The sequence below is a fragment of the Bos taurus genome, chromosome 27, assembly GCF_002263795.3.
Source record: "Bos taurus isolate L1 Dominette 01449 registration number 42190680 breed Hereford chromosome 27, ARS-UCD2.0, whole genome shotgun sequence".
NCBI lineage: Eukaryota > Metazoa > Chordata > Mammalia > Artiodactyla > Bovidae > Bos > Bos taurus.
Window position 1 is genome coordinate 25,120,030 of NC_037354.1, and position 13,936 is coordinate 25,133,965.

The 13,936-nt window shown below is 42.6% G+C and overlaps 1 long non-coding RNA gene across 1 annotated transcript; it reads left to right on the top strand.

Moving 5' to 3' along the window:
- Positions 1-1,163: 1,163 nt before the first annotated feature.
- On the top strand, positions 1,164-5,635 carry LOC104976076 (uncharacterized). The gene is made up of 3 exons (XR_009493144.1): positions 1,164-1,271; positions 1,485-1,604; positions 2,208-5,635. It is a non-coding gene; the product is annotated as an uncharacterized lncRNA (long non-coding RNA).
- The last annotated feature ends 8,301 nt before the right edge of the window (positions 5,636-13,936 follow it).

Genomic DNA, 13,936 nt, shown 5'->3' on the forward strand with positions numbered 1-13,936 from the left:
AACTGATGGAGGAGGATGTGGGCGTGGCGCTTCGTGTGAGTGGGCGTGGCACTTTGTGTGAGTGGGCGGGGCACTTTAGATTAAACAAGGCTAACTGTGAGTTAATTGTTAAAATTGGGTATGGTCCATGGAGGCTCATTATATTAGCCTGCCTACTTTTGTATGTGCTTGACATTTTTCGTAACAAAGGATTTCTTTATGCTAGGTAGCCCTGATCTGTCCTGGAATCCCTCAGCCACCCCTGGCATGGGCATTTACTCCCTGGCCATCATTTTCTCTATGGCTATGCCTGCTGATGCATTTTCTTGGATAACCCTTCCCCTCTGTCTCCCACTTCTTCACCTCTCTCTTCCCTTCCATGACCAACTGAAACCCTGTCTTCCCCACCTAAGGGGAACTCTAAAATATGAATAATAATTATCCTATTCTGTGCAAAGCAAGCGGTTTAATTTTTCTGTGCTGGGACCTCCCATCCACTGAAAGCACCTACTCTTTTGTAACAAAACATAGCCTTTCATATTGTTTTTCTGAGCAGAGGCTGTTCTAATCTCTTGAAGAATTCTGCCTTCCTCGTAGTCCATCTGGATCCTATCACCAGCTTAAAAAAAATAGTATTTTTATTATTATTATTTTGGCCACGCCATGCTACAGGGGAGATCTTAGTTCCCCAAACAGGGATAAAACCTGCACCCTCTGCAGTGGAAGCAGAGTCTTAACTACTGGACCAGCAGGGAAGTCCTTTGCTGCTGGCTTTTATAATCACTGTATTTCTCCCATCAGAGCACTCAAATTTGTTTAACCTCAAAGTAAAAGTCATGAATGGTAAATATTTCCCATGATTCCAGCAGAGGGAATTTAGTCTCTGTGTAGAACTTCCATCAGGAGAGGTTCAGCTATGAGACTTGACTCTTGGTTTGTCTCTGGTTGAATGGGGCAGGAGAAGGGAAACTCCAGTAATCTAAAACTCCTATTTTCTCCGTAGTCATCTTCCTTTGAAATTCTTTAACTCATTTTACCAGAACTTCTGGCAAGTAACATGTTGACTCATGATATTTTGTCACTTCCTTCCTCTGGCTCACCGCCAGTGAGATGCTAATGGGTTGTCAAATGACCAATAGGCGAGACGGGACAAAAGCAACGTCCCTCTATAAAAACTCGCTTACCTGAACATTAACAATCAGAGACTTGATTACCTGAGCATTAACAATCAGACTGGCTGAGACAAACTGAGACAGAGTTAAGCTGGATGAAGAGATGGCTCCTCCCTTGCAGTATGAAATCATTCTTTCTCTATTTGCTTTGGAGCTTGGGTTCTGCAGAGTCCATCTGTGTGGATGAAAGATGTAGGGTCAGGAATGACCTATACATCTCAGGGGTCTTTTCAGCCATGGTGGGAGAATATTGAAGGGAACTTGAGTGAGGGGAGGGCAGCTGAATATGGCTTTTAGGGAAATAGCTACTCTCTCTCTCTACTTCTCTTCAAGGGCCAGAGGTCAGGCTGACAGTCTGAACCTGTCAAGGAGGGGGAAGAATACCATTCTAGGAAAATAAGGCAAGTTGACGGTGAACTACCCAGAGAGCTGTAATTATGGGACTCCTGTCTGGTAAGTCTGTGGGGGAAGTGAGGTGTGCCATGAGTTGGAGAAGGGTGGGGAGGATGGACTCTCCTAAATTTTACAGGCCATAGAACTAGAGTTGCTGGATAAATTATGGGATACCAATTAAATTTGAATTTCAGATGAACAACAAATGCATTTTTAGTATAAGCATGGCCCGAATATTGCATGGGACACCCATATACTAAAATAAAAATGATATTCACTATTTGTCAGAAACCCAAAAATAAAAATGCATTTTTATTTGCTTGAGATCTTGTGTAGTAGCCCAGTCATTTTGATCTCATTTTGCCCCATTGATGTAGCAAGTTGTCATGGTGTATTTGTCCAGTGAAGCAAACATGATGATTATCCCTTAGTAGTGCCTCATCTTGGCCTACTTTCACTGGAAAAGTCACCTGTTTTTTCCCTTTGGGAATGTTGTGAAAACAATGATTGTGCGATGAAAATAACTCCCATCTGAAGGTCCTTCATTACGGTGTACAGGCTTCTTGGAAAGATCCTGCCTTTGAGGGTTCAGAAATCATTACTTAACTCTTTCTTTTGATGCCTTTTTAAATTTTATTTTTTATTATGAAAAATTCTAAACAGATGGTAAAGAAGAAAGAACAATAAACCTCCATGTTCACCCATCTCAACAGTCATCAACTCATAATCTACACTGCCTCATCTATAGCCCACATATTCTGTCCATCCCAGCCCTGCTAATTTGAAGTAAATTCTAGAGAGCTGAAGCTTTATTGCTTTATTTATACCTTTCTGTTCCTCACTGTGCCTTTTCTTTCCCAGGAATGGAATTGTATGGATAGCGCTTCCTCCAAATCTGCTAAACATTGCTCCATGTTTTCATAGTTCTATAGCTGTTAGCCTTCCCAATATCAAATTGCTAAATCTATTCTTTCTAGCCTCCCTTGCCCCATGGCCCATACATGGGACTTGAAAACCCCACCTGGCGTAAGACTTTGGCTGGGACTTGGGTTATGGGAGGATTCAGGAGGGGTGGTAGGTATGCATCATTGGGCTCACTCTGCAGTGTCACTCTGGGAGCTGATCTGAGAACAATTGCTCCAGCTTTTGCAAAGAGTCTGAATACTCTAATATACCTAAGTACATCCTTCCCTCATAAACTGGCTAGAGAGGATTACATTGACCTTAACTTGCTACCTTGACTGACGCAACCTTCCAAGAGGCAAGAGAGGAGAGGCACACAAAGCATTTAAGTCTCCTAGAAGAAAAATGTGATGGTTCCTGCGAGTTTAACAATGTACTGATCTCTTCAGGCTTTTGGGGCTGCCTAGAGCAGAGTTCCAAAGAATAGCAAGCAGAGATAAGAAAGCCTTCCTCAGCGATCAATGTAAACAAATAGAGGAAACAACACAATGGGAAAGACTAGAGATCTCTTCAAGAAAATTAGAGATACCAAGGAACATTTCATGCAAAGATGGGCTCGATAAAGGACAGAAATGGTATGGACCTAACAGAAGCACAAGATATTAAGAAGAGATGTCAAGAATACACAGAAGAACTGTACAAAAAGGATCTTCACGACCCAGATAATCAGGATGGTGTGATCACTCACCTAGAGCCAAACATCTTGGAATGTGAAGTCAAGTGGGCCTTAGAAAGCATCACTATGAACAAAGCTAGTGGAGGTGATGGAATTCCAGTTGAGCTATTTCAAATCCTGGAAGACGATGCTGTGAAAGTGCTGCACTCAATATGCCAGCAAATCTGGAAAACTCAGCAGTGGCCACAGCACTGGAAAACGTCAATTTTCATTTCAATCCCAAAGAAAGGCAATGCCAAAGAAAGCTCAAACTACCGCACAATTGCACTCATCTCACACGCTAGTAAAGTAATGCTCAAAATTCTCCAAGCCAGGCTTCAGCAATACGTGAACCATGAACTTCGAGATGTTCAAGCTGGTTTTAGAAAAGGCAGAGGAACCAGAGATCAAATTGCCAACATCCGCTGGATCATGGAAAAAGCAAGAGAGTTCCAGAAAAACATCTATTTCTGCTTTATTGACTATGCCAAAGCCTTTGACTGTGGATCACAATAAACTGTGGAAAATTCTGGAAGAGATGGGAATACCAGACCACCTGACCTGCCTCTTGAGAAACCTGTATACAGGTCAGAAAGCAACAGTTAGAACTGGACGTGGAACAACAGACTGGTTCCAAGTAGGAAAAGGAGTACGTCAAAGCTGTATATTGTCACCATGCTTATTTAACTTCTATGCAGAGTACATCATGAGAAACGCTGGACTGGAAGGAACACAAGCTGGAATCAAGATTGCTGGGAGAAATATCAATAACCTCAGACATGCAGATGACACCACCCTTATGGCAGAAAGGGAAGAGGAACTAAAAAGCCTCTTGATGAAAATGAAAGTAGAGAGTGAAAAAGTTGGCTTAAAGCTCAACATTCAGAAAACGAAGATCATGGCATCTGGTCCCATCACTTCATGGGAAATAGATGGGGAAACAGTGGAAACAGTGTCAGACTTTATTTTGGGGGGCTCCAAAATCACTGCAGATGGTGATTGCAGCCATGAAATTAAAAGATGCTTTCTCCTTGGAAGGAAAGTTATGACCAACCTAGATAGCATATTCAAAATCAGAGACATTACTTTTCCAACAAAGGTCCGTCTAGTCAAGGCTATGGTTTTTCCAGTGGTCATGTATGGGTGTGAAAGTTGGACTGTGAAGAAAGCTGAGCACTGAAGAATTGATGCTTTTGAACTGTGGTGTTGGGGAAGACTCTTGAGAGTCCCTTGGACTGCTCCATTCTTAAGGAGATCAGTCCTGGGTGTTCTTTGGAAGGACTGATGCTAAAGCTGAAACTCCAACACTTTGGCCACCTCATGTGAAGAGTTGACTCATTGGAAAAGACCCTGATGCTGGGAAGGATTGGGGGCAGGAGGAGAAGGGGATGACAGAGGATGAGATGGCTGGATGGCATCACCGACTCGATGGACAAGAATTTGGGTGAACTCTGGGAGTTAGTGATGGACAGGGAGGCCTGGCGTGCTGGAATTCATGGGGTCACAAAGAGTTGGACACGACTGAGCGACTGAACTGAATTGAACTAAATTGAGAGCAGAGGTGCTCGGAGCTTGGCCCCCAAACAGCAGCAACACGATTACTTAAAGACTTGTGAATTCAAATGCTTGGGTCTACTCTCAAGACCTAGTGATTCCCTAGGAGAATGAGGAGTGGGTGTTGGTGGAATCCAGAAATCTGTGTTTTCACAAGCTCTAGATGATTTAAATCTGGGGTCAGCCAGGGCAGCATGTGGACCAAATCCCACCCACCACCTGTTTTCGTGAATAAAGTTTTATTGGAACACAGTCAGAATCACCTATGTATTGTCTCTACTTTTGTGCTACAATGACAGGCTTAAGGCCATATGGCCCATGAAGCTTAAAATACTTGTAACCTGACCCTTTACAGAGAAAATTTCCTGACCTATGATTTCGAATGATGCTAAATGTTGAGTCAATAAAAGTTAGAGGGAGTCCTCTCTGTCCTGGAAAGACCAGACATTGAGCTCACTTTCTTATAACCCTCAAACTTCTTATAAGCCACACATTTTCAAATACTAGGTTTCCAAGTAAGAGGGAAAGAGCCATATTTATACACTGCTAGTGTGGTAACTTTCCTGGGAAATGTGTTTATAGTATACATCAGAGGAGTTAAAACCAAAGCAATCTTTTTGACTCACCAGTTCCACTTTCAATAATTTATTCTAAGAAAATAAAACAGGAAGTGCTCGATGACCAAGCAACAAGTACTGTATATCACAAAGAAAAATTGAAAGCAGCCTTAATGTCCTACATAATCAATGTGATTGAGTAATCTGTGGTGTATACATATTGCGGATACAGGTGGTCATGTAAAATGAGGCTGTAAAACTATACTTGTTGATGTGGATACATACTTATAGTGTTGACAGAACAACTTCAAAGCATCATTTTTTTATTACCATTTTTTTTTCTGGAACATACTTATTGTTTTTAATACCTATCTATATACCTACATTATAATCTATAAGGGCACATATAAAAATTCTCAAAATGGTGAATGCTGGATAGTAGGATTTTACATACTTTTTATGCCTTTATGTTTCATCTTTATTTAAAAATTTTCTTCACACATATTTGTGTGTGCATGTTAATGGCACAGAGGCACAAGGCATACACACACGCACACATCTCAGTTCAGAGAAGTAACACAACATTTAAATGGATATGTTTGGACACTGCCCTCTGTCCCAGTTGACATAAATGCCCTCGCCATGCAGCCTGATGGGAGCAGCAGGTCCCGTAAGTGTACACCTTGCTCTACTGTTGTGCTGTTGTAGAGCAGTAAAGGGGAAGACGCTGGAGGACTCATTGCACCTCCCTCATTTCCTGGCCCAGATGACCAAGCATCTCGGTGCGCCTGGGGCTGAGAGGTCTCTCAGGGTGTGAGACTTTCAGCAGTAAACTGCGGAAGTCCCAGGCAAGCTGGGGCAAGTTGGCCATCCTGTTCCTGTCTGACTGGAGAAGAGTGCCTGGTGCTCATGCAAGTACGCAGAGCGCATCTTCTGACTCACTCCATGGGATGCGGTCTCTTGATAGTTTATTTAAGAAACTGTTGCTGGAGCACTGGCTCTCCTGGCTGGGAGAGACTGTGAGCTCAGCAGGATGGGGCCAGGACTCAGAAGAGGCTTTCTTCCTTTCTTCCTTAGCTGTATTATGCAGTGTGCAGGATTTTACTCCCCTGGCCAGGGATCAAACCCCTGTCCCTTGCAGTGGCAGCATGGACTCTTAAACCACTATAATGCCAGGGAAGGCCCGGAAGAGGCTGTCTGACAGCACAAGAAAGCAGAACCCATTTCAGGAGACTCCTTCTCTTTTCTGACTGTATTAATCCACGCATGTGGTCTGTGCCTTGGGCCTCTGTGAGTAAAATGAAACCAAGTGTTATCTGAATAATTCAGGCCAGATTTCTCATTCAGTGACTTGGATGACTTTGAATTTCCCACTTCAGTCGTTATTAAAGATTGAACTAATGAATGTTGCTGAAGTTGCACTCATTGGATCCCATTAGCTCAATTGTGCCCATTCCATTAAAGCTGTCAACATCCTTTTTATGAAAGTGAAAGAGGAAAGGGATCAGGAATGGGGACCGGCAAACCCCTGCTGGTGTGGAAAGGAAACCTGACATGTGATGAAAGTGGAAGTTGGAGTAACTGCTGGATGATCAGCCTTGACTACCTCTCTCTGTGTGTTTTCCACGCACACATTTGAAGGTGGTGGGTGAGATGTTGCAGAGCGGGCCCAGTGCCAGTTCTGCAGATGGACACTGTGGGCTCATCTTGCTGCCTGTCATCTGTTATTGGAAAGGAGCACACTTTTTGCACCAGCTGAGTCAGGGTATGTCCTCCTGGGTAATCTCAGGGACTCTCATCACTCACATTCACATCATCCCTTGTGGATCTTAGGGTACTGGGGTGCTCTGTCGGTGATGTGAGTGGCTGAGCACCTCCACAAAACAGACTGAACCCATTCCCTGACCAGGTTCTTGGGGGATTCACAGCATTCCTGCTGTCTTCTCCTCTGAAGTGCAAACCTACATTGTTTCCTGGCCCACAGGGTCAGAACGTGGAGTGGAACCCTTTCCTAACCGTATGCCATTTGGCAGGTTCCTTAATATCAGCACATCTCAGTTTCCTCAAATGTCTAATGCGAACTTCACCATTCCCACCCCATTCTCACTTTTTTCCTTGTCCTCCAAGTTTCCCTGACTGGTTGTTCCTTTGTTGCCTGAAAACCATAAGGAAGGAGAGTGCGATGGATCCAGGAGACTCAGAAGTGATTCTCATCTTCCAGCACTCACGTGGCCTCCAGCATGGGGCCTGGATCTTATTCCACAGAACTTCAGAGTCATTGGACAAAGGCTGAGGCAGGGGGTTGTAAAGCCTCTTCCGTGGACTGCTGGCGCTTTGCTGGCCCCCCAGGTGTTGTGACATTCACAGCGAGTATGTGTTTCCCTGTGAGAATGAAACTCAGGGGTCCCATTGGCTCTGGGTGGGGATGCTTGGTTCTACTTTAAGAGCCTAGGAAAGTTCTGATTTTTTCCTTCTTCTCTGAGTACTTATCTCAGTCTTCCTGAGAGCCCCCATCATTTATTGTTCTCCCCACCTCGTCTTCACTGGCAGCACAAAATGACAAGGTTCAGTGACTAAAGTAATCCCTTGGGTTTTTGTTGTTTATTTTACACCCCTAGGAAGAAGAAGGGGATTAGGCAGGAGAGGCCACTTAGCTTTGGGGTGAAGAAATAAGAGGTGTGGTGAGATGGGCTCAGGTGGATTTTGCTGGTGGGAATGCAAATAAGTTCCAGAGGAGGAGGACGTGAATATGAGCAGCAAGGCAGAGTCCCTGCAGTTACCCTGGAGAACGCCTCCTGACATGACTGATGGATGGAAAAGAGGGAGTGCTGCTTTCAGATGAAGGGTGACTGGCAGCAAGATGAGATCACAGCTTGCATTTTTTGTTTTTTTGAGTTGGCACATGTCTCACTCTGCATCACCTTTCCCATCTGTTCCACGTGTACGTGTGCAACACATAGATGTCCGTGTCCACTCAAGAGTGGGTAATAAAAATCGCAATTGCAAGCAAACCTAATCCAAGGACCCAAGATACTTGCTTGACCCAATTACTCAGGAACTCAACTGCTCCATCCTCCTTTTATTTAGAGAGAGAGAAAAGGTAGAAGGTGGAGTAATGAGAGGACATGTGAGGTGATCGCAGGTGTACTTTGCTGATGGGAGGGGCATACCGATACCGTATATTAGAAAGAAATGTGCACAAATATAAACACCTTTAAAAGTCCTCATTCATTGGTCCAATAATGCTAGTTCTAGGAATCCAGCCAGAGGAACTATCCCATTGGTGATATAGAGTGGTATGTTAAGGATACTCACTGTAGCTTTATGTATTATAGTAAAATATTGAGAAAATACAGACATGATCAAGGATGGGAAATATCAAAACACGTTCAAGTACTTCTATATGATGGAATCAGACTTCCAGTGAAGGTGATGCTTTAGATGTATTTGTTTTCTAAGTTGAAAAGTAATTGCTCTGTGACAACCTAGAGGGTGGCATGGGATGGAAGGTGGGAGGGAGGTTCAAGAGGGGGGGACTTATGTGTTCCCATGGCTGATTCATATTGATATATGGCAGAAACCAACATAATATTGTAAAACAATTATCCTGCAGTTAAAAATAAGTTTAAAAAGAAACACAAGTAATACATGCATATTGTTTAAAGGTTTAAATAGTGCAAAAGAGCTGAAATAAGAAGGAGGTCTCTCAACTCATTGGAGAAGAAAATGGCAACCCATTCTAGTATTCTTGCCTGGGAAATCCCGTGGCCTACAGTTCATGGGGCCACAAAGACTGGGACACGACTGAGTGACTGAGCTTGAATGCTTTCATCTCAGACTCATCCTCTGCAGATCAGTTATAGATTGTGCTTTAGAAAAGAAAGGGGTGAAATAAGAAAATGATTCCAGAGAGAACAAGAAGGTGGAGGAGTAGGTTGTTGTGGAGGACATCTCTCTCCACAGATACATCAGCAATACACCTTCAGACACAGAAGTGCATGCAAAACACCAGCTGAGAGCGGACAGGAGTGCCTGACCTGCAGAAAAGAACATGTAGACCCACGCAAAACTCGGTAGGGTGAAGGAGCTAGGGGGCAAAACAGCAGTGTGAGTGGGACTGGACCTTCCCTCGGCGGGCGGGGGAGCTGAAGCAGGGCTCCAGTCCCCACATCAGGGCAGTTGTCTGAGTCAGAGGAGAAACATTTAAGGCTGAGAGTGAAATAGCTCATCTGTGGCAGCTTAAATGGAATGAGAATCTGACAGCCCTTGCCGCAGCCATACATACCGCAGACGATGCAGTGGCTGGGACCTGGAGTTTAGGGATTGTGAAGCAGTCCCTGGGTGAGGGCTGCTGCTGACTGCGGAGGGAAGAATTGAGGGGATGTGAAAGAGGAGATTGTGGTGGGAAATGCCTGTGAAGGAAAGCCAGGCAGCCATGGAAGCAAGGCGATACTGCTGAGTCACGCATAGGGAGTGGGTCCATCACCATAGCCTCTCTCCCCCCACATGCCAGCATTGGCAGCGGAATAATAGAGAGGCTGGCCCAGCAAAGGCCTGGCGCACTGTCTACAGAGTTGGACCCCAGCCAGGGGCCCCTCTATGTGCCTGATGCACCGAACAACAGAGAAGGACCCCAGGCAAGGAAGCCTGCTAAGTGCCTGAACAGACAGAGCTATGGAGAAAGACTGGCCAAAGAGGCCTTCTGATCGCCAGCTACAAGAGGCTCAAAAAAAGATTCTAATAGGGCCATAACTCCTGCGGTGGAGGCAGTCCGTGTCCCTGCATACTTGGCACTGCCAGGGTCCCTGCAAGCCAAGTGCTGCACCACCTTCACGCTCAACTCTCACTGGGGCAGAGCTGCCACAGGCAAAAAAAAAAAAAAATGTCTTGCGCCTCTTCACGCAGGGTTGCTTTGGTAGTGTCTGACTCTTTGCAACCCTGTGGACTGTGACCTGCTAGGCTTCTCTGTCTTCTCCAGGTGAGAATACTGGAGCGTATTGGCCAATACTGGTTGTCATACCCTTCTAGAGCATATTTCCTGCTGCCCTAGCCCTGCCAACTCCCCTGAGTACCTGGTGCTGCTAGAACCCCTGCCACCCAAGCAGCTGCACCACCTCCACACCTGGCCCTCACTGGGGCAAATCCAAGTCCTCCAGGGCAGCCTCAGGAGCAAACCCCAGTGGATGACCGATATGCAGAGGTGGAAATAAAACCACAGTTGAAACCCAGGGGCAGTGTGACTAAGGAAGAAGACCCAAAACCCTCCCACCAGCTGTACAAGCTGCAGATTAAATCCACACAATCAACTAGGCAGACTCTGTGTCTATGGAATATATAAAAGGACAGTGAGAGCTCCCACAAAAGAAAACACACTAGCTCTGATAGCTGTGGACATTGGAGGCAAGAACACACAGGAGTAGGAGCAGATTAGAATCTGAGCTGCCCCCACAGCAAGTCCAGAGACCAGCACAATGTTGGAGGGCATCCTAGGGAGCTGAAGTGAACTGTGACTCCCAGCGAGGGAAAGGACTCTGAAAGCAGTGACTCAAGAAAAACATTTGTTATTCTTATGTTTTGACTTGTTCTGTAGATTCTTTTGGAATTTTTTTTTTCCTTTTTTCTCCCCGTTCTGCTGTAGTTGTCAATTTTATTGGCACTATGAGTCTAATTAAGCTTTTGAGCTCTTTGTTCTTCTTTTTTCCTCAGTCACATTTTTTACTATTGTTATAAACCTCTACCTCTATGTTGGGCTTTTGCAGTTCTGGGGAGTTTTTTAAATTTGTTTTTAAAATTTTATAAACCTATTATTATTTTTTATACACTTATTCCTTTATTTGCTTTTCCTACTGTTCTTTTCCCCTTGCAGTTAATCTTTAATATATATATATAAATCTTCTTTATCTACCTCTATTTAACTTTGCATAGCTATTCTTTCTTTTCTTTCTTTCCTTTTGTCTCAACATATTTGTTAGTTTTATTTTCATTGCTTTATTCCCCAATTGGCACCTTGCTTTAGTTTTGTTTTCCAATTTGTGCTTTAGTTAGTATTGTTCTGGTAGACATCATTTTTGGTTTCCTGTGTTCGCTGGGTCAATCTATTGTACTTTATTTTTGTTGGACTGTTTTGATTTTGCTTATGGGTGTACATTCAGTCACACTTCTTATTGTTGTTATAAACCATGCTGTCTCGGCATTGGGCCTTTGCAGTTCTGTGGAATTTTCCTTTTTATTCTTTTCTGTTTCTTCTTCCTTTTTTTTTTTTCATAATTTTAACTTTTAATTTTTTTAAACCTATTATATTTTTTCTACATTTATTCCTTTGTTTGCCTTTCCTACTGCTTTTTTGCCCTTGCAGTTAATCTTTAATGTATATAAATCTTCTTTATCCACTTCTATTTAACTTTGCATATCTATTTTTTTTTCTTTCCTCTCAACATATTTGTTAGTTTTGTTTTCATTACTTTATTCCCTACTTGGCACACTTCTTTAGTTTTGTTTTCCAGTTTGTGCTTTAGTTAGTTTTGTTCTTAACAGGTAAATATAATTTTTTCTTTCCTTTGTTCTCTGGATCAATCAATTGTACTTTATTTCTGTTGGACTGTTTTAACTTTGCTCATGTGTGTATATGTATATGTGTATATTCTATTATTTTAATTATTATTTGCCTGATTTTGTAACTGTCATTTGTCTGGGGTTCATCTTTGGTTTCTTGTTTTTGGATATTTGTTTTAATCTCACTTAATGCCATAACAAACTATTTGTGGAATCTTCGTTTCTGACCATACATCAAGCCCTGAGCCTTGGAGTGTCATCTGCATATCTGAGGTTATTGATGTTTCTCCCGGCAATCTTTATTCCAGCTTGTGCTTCTTCCAGTCCAGCGTTTCTCATGATGTACTCTGCATAGAAGTTAAATAAGCAGGGTGACAATATACAGCTTTGACGTACTCCTTTTCCTACTTGGAACCAGTCTGTTGTTCCATGTCCAGTTCTAACTATTGCTTTCTGACCTGCATACAGGTTTCTCAAGAGGCAGGTCAGGTGGTCTGGTATTCCCATCTCTTCCAGAATTTTCCACAGTTTATTGTGATCCACACAGTCAAAGGCTTTGGCATAGTCAATAAAGCAGAAATAGATGTTTTTCTGGAACTCTCTTGCTTTTTCCATGATCCAGCAGATGTTGGCAATTTGATCTCTGGTTCCTCTGCCTTTTTAAAACCAGCTTGAACAATATGGTTCATAGTTCATGTATTATTGAAGCCTGGTTTGGAGAATCTTGAGCATTACTTTGCTAGTGTGTGAGATGAGTGCAATTGTGCGGTAGTTTGAGCATTCTTTGGCATTGCCTTTCTTAGGGATATATACCAATAATTACTTTAAATGTAAATGGATTAAATGCTCTGACCAAAAGACACAAACTGGCTGAATAGATACAAAAACAAGACCCATATGTATGCTGTCTACAAGAAACCCACTTCAGACCTTAAGACAGATAGAGACTGAAAGTGAGAGGATGGAAAAATATATTCCGTGCAAATGGAAAGCAAAAGAAAGGTGGAGTAGCAATCCTCATATCAGACAAAATAAACCTTAAATAAAGAAGATTACAAGAGATAAGGAAGGACACTACATAATAATCAAGGATCAATCTAAGCGGAAGACATAATGATTGTAAATAACTATGCACCCAACATAGGAGCACCTCAATACATAAGACAAACACTAACAGATATAAAAGGAGAAATTGACAGTAACACAATAATGGTAGGAGACTTTAACACCCCACTCACACCAATGGAGAGATAATCAAAACAGAAAATTAAAAAGGAAACACAAGTCTGAAATGATACATTAGACGAGATGGATCTCATTGATATCTTCAGGACATTGCATCCAAATGCAAAATACACCTTCTTTTCAAGTGCACATGGAAATGCTCCAGGATAGATCACATCTTGGGTCACAAGTCAAACCTCAGTAAATTTAAGAAAATTGAAATCATATCACGCCTCTTCAACCACAACGCTATGAAATTAGATATCAATTACAAGAAAAAACCTGTAAGAAACACAAACACATCAAGATTAAACAACACATTTCTAAATAACCAGTAGGTTACTGAAGAAATCAAAAGGGGAATAAAAAAATTTGCTAGAAACAAATGACTATGAGAACACGACAACTCAAAACCTATGAGTGAGTGAGTGAGTGAAACTTGCTCAGTTGTGCCTGACTCTTTGCGACCCTATGGACTATACAGTCCATGGAATTCTCCATGCCAGAATACTTGAGTGGGTAGCCTTTCCCTTCTCCAAGGGATCTTCCCAACCCAGGATCGAACCCAGGTCTCCCACATTGAAGGCAGACTCTTTACCAGCTGAGCCACAAGGGAAGCCATCAAAACCAAGGGTTTTTTCAATTTCTTTATGATTTTTATGATTTCTTTCCTACTAATTTTGTTTTTTTTTCTTCTTCTTTTTCCAGTTGGTTTAGGTGTAAACTTAGGTTGTCTATTCGATGTTTTTCTTGTTTCTTGAGGTAGGATTGTATTGCTATAAACTTCCCTCTTTAGAACTTTTGCTGCATAAAGATCGAAGCAGAAATAAATGGGGGGAAAATGAAAGAAACAATAGTAAAGATTAACAAAACTAAAAGTTGGTTAT